Raw genomic sequence first — 6,000 nt, forward strand, 5'->3', positions numbered from 1 at the left:
CCATTGGGAAGTGGAGATGGAGCGAGACACACTGGCAAAGGGCCTGCTGTCTCCCCAGCCCCACGACAGAGGCCTCCAAGGGCGCTGAGAAGATGACCAATACTCAGCCAGTCCTGTTTCGGAAGACAGACAGGAGAACAGGCAGGGTGTGTGGAGGCGCTGACAAAGGCCTGAGCCCAGTGCAATGGGAGGTTTAGATCCACTGAGACACCTATAGAGGACCTCCTGGAGGAGGTGACGTGTGAGCTAGGACTTGAAGGATCGAAGAGTTTCTCCAGGCCGGGAAGGACAGAGTCTGTTTCCAAGAAGAGGGAAAGACAGGCAAATGCAGGGAGAACTCAAGCATAGTTAACAGGACGTGATCTCATGAGGCTAGAGTATTGGCCACGTGGCAGCAGGAGGTATAAAGGCAGGTGAGTCTGGAAAGGAAGATGAGAACCCTCTGTGCCAGGCTGACATGGAGGGCTCTGTCCTGCAGGCAAAGAGGAAGGAGCCATCTGTCACATCAGGACCTGGGCATGCTTCAGCCCATCTGCTCCTGCGACATGGGCAGGTGGGTTGCAGGAAGGGCCTGGCACAAGACCTGCTGCCCTGCACTGTGGCAGAACAGAGCCTGGAAAAGAGGCCTGCAGGGGCTGCCCCCAGAGGTATGGCCAGGCCAGGGACTGGGCATCTGAGAGGGTGATGAACTTGCTGTGATGGGAAGCAAAGGCAGGGGCTCCCCAAAGCTCAGGTGAGCGACGGCCATCACGGGATATCCAGCTGTGCCCCTAGATGCCCACCGGGAGGGATTCCAGGTGGCACCAGAGAAGTTTCCTGATTGTAACCCGGAGCAAGGACCAAGCCCCAGGCACTGAGCTGAGCCAACAGAGTGGGTAGAAAACGTAAACCCCGTGGGCCCTTAGGGGCCAACCCGACCTCACGTCTGCCTATCAGTGGAGGCGGCTCAGGGAATGCCAGCTACCCCAGAGCCCCCTCCTCAGCCCTCACACCCCAAGCCTGGCTGCACAGGAAGTCACAGCCCCCAAAGTCAAGCACACGGGCCCTTTGGATATTAAGGATTCTACTGCTGGGCTTCCCTGGTGGCGCAGTGGTTGAGAGTCCGCCTGCCGATGCAGGGGACACGGGTTCGTGCCCCGGTCCAGGAGGATCCCACATGCCGCGGAGCGGCTGGGCCCGTGAGCCATGGCCGCTGAGCCTGCGCGTCCGGAGCCTGTGCTCCGCAACGGGAGAGGCCATAACAGTGAGAGGCCCGCGTACCGCAAAAAAAAAAAAAAAAAAAAATTTTACTGCTAATCACTCCCCAAATCCAGAAATGTTCATTTAGTAAACTGTTGCGTGCTTGCTCTGGGGGAGCCACTGCGCGTGGTGCTGGGGGACAGAGACAGGGATGGTGTAGCGCAGAGATGACAAGCCCCCGGATTTGGCAGTCCAGGGTAGGGAAGGCAGGGTGGGGAGAGCAGAGGATGCTGCAGGAGCATAGAGGGGGCCCCAGCCCAAGGGAGGGGGAGCACCAGGCATCTCCTGGAAGAGCCACCCAAAGATCAGCAGGAATTCACCAAACAAAGGGCGCTCCAGGCAAAGGAACAGAAGGTACAGAAGCCTGCAGGGGAGAGAAGGTCCCAGAAATCGCAGACACTTGCAAAGGTCTCCTAGTCACTGTCTTGCCTAGGGGAGATGGTGTGCCCCAGGCTCGGGCCAGCCCGGGGGACTCAGGCTGCCCGGGTTCATGCCTCAGCTCCACCCTCAGGAGCCGCGGATGCTGGCAGGTTCCACGAGCCTCTGGGCCTTGGGTTTCAGGCAGTCAGAATAATGCTCACCACAAAGGATGGGCTCCATAAGTATCGATGACTCTTACTTGTCACTGAAACGTGAGAGCTACCACTGCCTGGGCTGAGAGGAGCGGGGGGTCCGTGTGAGGACAGAGCAGGGCGAGCTTGCACCTGGACTCTGGGCAGTGGCTGAGTCACGCGGCCAGGAGGCACCATCAGCACCTCACTCCGCTCCTGGACCTTTAGGTGCAGAGGTGGAGGTGGGGGAAGGCAGGCCGGGCCTGCCCCGCGGTTCCTGTCCCCCGCCCCTGACCAGACTCCGGCTCCAGGCTCTGCCACCTGCCTTCCTGGGCATCGGCTACCGCGTGGACCTTTCCTCACCCGCCACGGCCCCTGCAGTTCCCGCCCCACCCCTCTGGCCCTCTTGGTTTGGGAGAACCCTCCAGTCTGCACAACAGCCCACCCCCGCTGTTGGTGACTGGCCCTGCAGGAGAGGAGGGGACTGCACTCTTGCCCTGCCCCCCCCCCCACCGTCACCAGAATCCTGTGGCTCCAGGAGCCCAGGTGATGGGGGAGGCCAGGGATCAGGTCTGGGGCAGCAGGCAGTTGCCACAGAACTGGGCAGTGCAGGCCCGAGGACAGGAATGGAGTAGAGCATGGTGACCCGCGGGTCCAGGGTGAAGGGCCAGAGCCCTGCACAGATGCCCCGCTTCTGCTCTGCCAGCCGCAGGAGGCCTTCCCCAGCCCTGCTGGCTAAGCCCAAGGGTCTCCGTCCCAGGGAGAAGGGTGGCGCTTCCTTCGTTCATTCAGGAAACATTGAGTACATCCCAGTGCCCGGCACTGCTCGGGGGCCCTAGAGTCACACGAGTCCCACCCGCAGGGAGCTGACAGTCCAGAGCTCATTGCCTCAGGCCGGCAGGGGAAGCGCCCTTCATTTGACCGTGGAACCGGTCCTAGGGTGCAGAGTGGCGGCACAGTGGTCCCCACACCTCCTTCTTTCCTCTCTTCCTGAGCCCCAGGAACGAGATGCCCCTTAGGCATCCCTTCTCCCAGCCTCACAGGCTACTGGCTTCTGATGGTCCTTCATCTTCCTTCCAAAGCATTTTTACTGATTTCTATTTAAAAAAAAAAAAAAGATGAGGTTGGACCTTAAAAGAGTGGGCAACGCATCAATGCATGGTGAACAAAGGTGGTCCCTGGAGAGAAACAGCCTGCTGTACCCCCAGCCGGCCCCCAGAATTACCACCCGCCCCTCCCAACACACCTGGGAGCCCGCCTGGTCCCAGGGATGCAGCAGGACCCCATGAGGGCTGGGGCCCCCCTCTGGGTTCTAGGCAGCCTTCAGCCTTGAGCAGACCCTGCCCAAGAACTTGATCCCACCCAACAGAGAGCTCCCGGGTCACAGGCACAGCTGTGTTTTATGGCACCATTCATGTGTTGGGTGGAGCATGGTCCCAGGCTGGCAGGAGCGGGTGTGCTGCCACCTGGCCAGGGCAGGGGAGGGTGGGGCAGGCTGGGAACGGAGGCAAGCAGTCTCCTCGCTGGGCTCCACACTGGGCTGCACTGCCCATTCACTGCACCCCCGCCGGCCTCTCAGGTCCCCCAAGGCCCAGGTCCAAGCCCATACCCTGCGGCCGGCGAGTGTTGGCTCCAGTGCTGTGCCCTGAGGGCCACTGCGGCCCCTCCAGTGAAGCCCGGAGCTGCACACGGCCACCTACCCGCAGCACTAACACTGGTCAGTTGCCGACCATCCTGAGCCTTACCCTCCTCACGTGGACCAGCAACACCCACCTCTGCGGGGTGTCAGGGGTTAAATGACACAGCCGGGCAGGTGGAACCATCGTAAATGGAGCCACTGTGACCGCTGGCCTCCGCCCACTCTCATCTCAGTGGTGGCTCCTGGTAGAGACCTGGCACTGGTGTCCTGGCCATGCAGAAAGCTCCTTCAACCGGACTGAGCAGACCAGCCCCTGGGCACCCATGTGCTTCCATCGAGGACAAGCACAGAGAGGTTTCCCCTCTGCTGGGCCAGCCCCCACCCTGAGCACAGACGTGTGCGTGTACCACCCCCCCCACACACACCCCTTGGAAGCGCACACATCAGGCCTCCAGGCCCAGGCAGGTCACTCCCGTGGTGGCGGGCAGCTGACTGTGGACGCCGGCATGTGCCCCAGAGAATAACCAGTGTCGAACGTGATACAAAGCCTAGGGAGTGCGGGCCCGGGTTTCACCTCCTCTGCTCCCCACACCCACCAGCACAGGGCCCTGACTCGCTGCGCCAGCCCTCAGCCCCTCCCGCAGGCTGTCCCAGGCTCCCCCAGCCCTCACCGCCACACCTGGACAGAGTGCTGCGAATCGGGGCTGAGCTCCCAGATGAAGATGCTCTAAGGACGGGACAGATGGTAAGAAGGATGGAGAGAGTGCCGGAGAGCGGGGACTTGGCCCAGCACCTCGGCCCCCGCGTGCCAAGTGCAACGAGCTTCGTCTGTCATTTTATTTCTCATCATCGACCTCACGGGGGCCTCTGCCGGTATCCGGGGCTGAGATCCTGACGGCGTCTGCTTGCGCCCGTAATCCGTGAGCTGACCCTGAATCTAGGGCATCCCCCCAGCTAGAACCCCACCCCACGCCCACACACGTCAATCCACCAGGGAGGCCTGCGTGTGCGCTCCCAAACCATGAAGAGATGCACGCTCACGTTCACGTGTACACCCATGTACACACGTGCCAGACCCCGTTGCACAGAGCTGCCCTTTCTGCCTGGCCCACCTCTCTGGGTCACCCCTCCCCACCACCCGGGTCTATTCCCCCACCTCTACTCCCCGTGCCCATCTTCCGTGCCCTGTCCCCCAGGGCACGCTGAACTCACAGGGACCCCTCCCTGGTCCCACCCTCTGGTAGGGGAGCCAAGGCCCTGCTGCAGAACCACCAGGAACTTCTCTCCTACCTGCTCTGGAAACAGAGCACCCCCCAGGTGGCTCAGAGACCAGGGTCTCCTGCCAACACCCTCCCCATCCCGGGCACAGGCGGTAATGGGCTCTGTTCAAAGCAAGGCTAACACACCCACCTCGGAGGGTCAGGGATTACAGGACTAAGCGACCCTGGAGGCCTTGGGCCGCACTGTTGCCCATCGGCCCCTCCTGCTGGCTGGCAGCCGCCCTACCACGGCCACTGCACGGCAGCTCCTCTGAGAGGCTGGGTGTTCGCGCAAGACCAGAAGGGCACGTGCACACGGACGCACATGGCCACCGCCCTCCACTGGCCCCAGGACATCTGTTCTGACTTGCCCCTCCGATACTGGGAATGAGCCGCCTGAAACTTCCACCCTCTTCAGGCAGCTCCGCTGGTCGGGGATCACAGGTGACCAGGTGACGGAGGTGACAGAGGTGAGGCCCGTCTGGAGCCAGACACCAGGGGGTGGGGGCTCTGGTCAGGGTTGAGAAAACCAGCGTGCCCAGAGTTGGTTTGCTGTGGGGGGTCAATTATATAGGATCCGCGTGAGTCTGAGTCAAGGTCAAGAGAAGGCCAAGTTGGGGGCTTGGCCAAATACAGCCCCAGGTTAAAGTCAGTACAGGCTGGGCTCACGAGCTGCGTGAGGGAAGAGTACAGCCGCCAGCAGTCAGCCTGGGGCCAGCTCTGGGGGTCAGTGTGCCACCCAGCAAGCCACCGTGACCCCGAGGGGCGGGACCCCAGGCCTGGCATCCCATTAGGACAACCTCTATATGTAAAAGAGTCCAGGTGGCTCTCTGCCGTCCTGAATCCAGGACCACATGGAAGCAGGGCCCTCCGGAGGCCAGAGGTCCTGGAGGTGACTTGTGTCAGCCCCGAGGGAGCACCCCGACTGCACAGACTCCACACCCAGACGTCGGAGCTGCCCCTGCAGGCCCTGTGCACACAGACAGATCGGCCTGGATTCCCTGAGAGAGGCCAGCGCACCGGACACTATGAACGAGAACATGGGGTACAGCGTGCTGATGGCTGCACCCACCCAGCACCCCTGGAGTCTCCTCACTCAGGATAATTATTTATTATTCATAGTCATCAGCATCTTCATGAATTATTCATATGATCCTTAATTATTATCCTTAACAATAAGAGCAGTAAATAGCAGAAAAGTCCTTGAGGTGCCTAAGGCCCAGGGCCGGGTGCCTCCGGCAGTTAGACCAGCTACTGCCCCCAGGGCAGTGAGGGGACCACAGACCCCCATCCACTGCCCGGCCCTGTCCCT

The sequence above is a fragment of the Neophocaena asiaeorientalis genome, unplaced genomic scaffold (assembly GCF_003031525.2).
Source record: "Neophocaena asiaeorientalis asiaeorientalis breed wild unplaced genomic scaffold, Neophocaena_asiaeorientalis_V1.1 scaffold407, whole genome shotgun sequence".
NCBI lineage: Eukaryota > Metazoa > Chordata > Mammalia > Artiodactyla > Phocoenidae > Neophocaena > Neophocaena asiaeorientalis.